Source organism: Trachurus japonicus, unplaced genomic scaffold, assembly GCF_045865225.1.
Source record: "Trachurus japonicus isolate A0001 unplaced genomic scaffold, Traja_1.0 AP030166.1".
Classification (NCBI taxonomy): Eukaryota; Metazoa; Chordata; class Actinopteri; order Carangiformes; family Carangidae; genus Trachurus; species Trachurus japonicus.
In genome coordinates this window covers 7,252-9,668 of record NW_028220299.1, presented here as the reverse complement: position 1 = coordinate 9,668, position 2,417 = coordinate 7,252, and positions in this window count along the sequence as shown.

Below are 2,417 nucleotides of genomic sequence, written 5' to 3'. Positions count from 1 at the left end.
ATTGGCTCTAAATCCACTCTCTCTAACACTCCAAGTTTCACTGTCCCCATCGATAACTCCTCTGTTTGCCCCTCCCTCCAGGTTAAGAGTCTGGGTGTCGTCCTTGACAGTACTCTCTCATTCCAAACCCACATCAATAACATTACCCGGTCAGCCTACTTCCATCTACGCAACATCAACCGTCTCAGCCCATCCCTCACTCCCAACTCCACTGCTATCCTGGTCCACGCTCTGGTCACATCCCGCCTGGACTATTGTAACTCCCTTCTCTTTGGTCTCCCCCACAAGTTCACCCACAAACTCCAACTGGTTCAGAACTCTGCCGCCCGCATCATCACCAGGATCCCATCCATCAATCACATCACACCTGTTCTGCAACAGCTTCACTGGCTTCCGGTCAAATCCCGCATCAACTTCAAAATTCTGCTCCACACCTACAAGGCCATCCACAACCTCTCTCCCCCATACCTCTCTGACCTCCTCCACATCAACACCCCTTCCTGGACACTCAGATCTGCCTCATCCATCAGCCTCACTGTGCCTCCTGCTCGTCTGACCACCATGGGGGCCAGAGCCTTCAGCCGCTCTGCCCCCCGTCTCTGGAACTCCCTCCCCCCCCAGCATCAGGAACATTGACTCATTCTCCACATTCAAATCCCATCTGAAAACCCACCTTTTTAAACAGGCCTACTCCCTCTGAACTCTCTTTGCCCCCCTCCCACCCCTGCATCTTTAATTTTTGAAGATCGCAGAGTTTTTTAGTGATTTAGTATTGACTTGTTCTTGTTGTTGTTGTTATTTTCTTTTCTCTGCTTTGTAAGGTGACCTTGAGTGTCTTGAAAGGCGCCTCCAAATAAAATGTATTATTATTATTATAGTTTGATACTCATCACCCTTATTATTATATCTTTAGATTGTGTCACTGGGGGGGCGACCCCCATTCGGACGGTCTGCCAGTCCGAAAATTCCTTCCGAGGGGCCGCTGTTCCGAATGTGTTTTATTTTTAAAATTGACCGGATTCTCTCGTGGTTTGACTTCCTGTCCGGCTTGACACGATCGCGCCACAGGGACAGCCCCCCCCTCCCCCTCCCCCTCCAAAGTTTCACCCAGGTGCGAGTCTGATGCAGCCGCGGCGCTCCTGCTGAAAAATAAATGTCCTTGCTCTGTGCTTTGGTTGGGTTTAGGCAATATAGAAAGGAGTTGGTTAAGTTTAGTAAAAAGATCAGGTAGAGGCCAAGAAAGTCTCTGCTAATATGCAGCTCCTCCGGGGGTCGAACCCTAATCTCCCGTGCCGGAGGTGGATGCTCTAACCACTGTACTACCAAAGCATTCGCTGTGATGTGTGTACCCAGTGCGTTAAACCTTTTTATGGCGGACTTTTTTCAGGTTCGGAAAGGCACCCCTTTTCCATATATAATTAAGGGCTGGCATTCCGACACATTAAAGTAAACGTTCGGAATGGCGGCCCTTTGGAATGGCACCCTGAACCGAAAGAGGGATACGCAATCAATTTCATGTAGTTTTAAATAGCCTCACTGTGAAAAAATAGTCACCTCTCCAGACGTTAGCTCCAAGTTAGCTCTGCATCTCGTCTTTTCCTCCGCTTTTTTCAGGTTAAAGTCACTGCTCAGTCCCCTCTACTATTGTTAACCCTCCCCGGAGGTGAAAGTTCACCTTAAACATGTGAATTCAACTACTTTAGTCCATTTTTTAACATCGTAAAAACATCAACAGTCTTTTGCTACGGACTTGTCATGGATACATGACAACAACTTCCATTCATACCAGTCATACGTGCCTGACGCGGAGTGATAGCCTACACTGTGATAAGGCTTTAGACCACGGTTAACAACCAATCTGATCGCCGGATTTCACCTTTCCGTTTTATAAATATAATAGTTTTACTGTGCTTGTTCAGGTGTTGGATGAGCTGACTGGGAGCATGCCTATGTTCCCTCAGCCCTATGTTCCCTCTGGACTCTCTCTACCTATCTGGACTCTATCTGGCCTGTCTAGCCTCTATCTGGTCTTTTTACTAAACTTAACCAACTCCTTTCTTCATTGCCTAAACCCAACCAATGGTGGGACCAAAGGGCTGTGGGAATAGGGCCTAATTTTCAGTGACAACAAAAGTTAGAAATGAGGGAACATAGGGCTGAAGGAACATAGGGCCTAATTTTCAGTGACGACAAAAGTTAGAAATGAGGGAACATAGGGCTGAGGGAACATAGGGCTGTGGGAACATAGGGATGACCCCAGCTGACTGACAGTCACCTGCTGTTCTACACCGACCACTTGAAGGCAGTCAAGGCCGACATGGCGATTGGGTTCAGGGACCTCAAGCAGCAGTTGAATGCCTGACTGGGTGATGGAGCCATGACGAGCAGACGCTGCCAGCTGCGAGCCCGAAATTAAG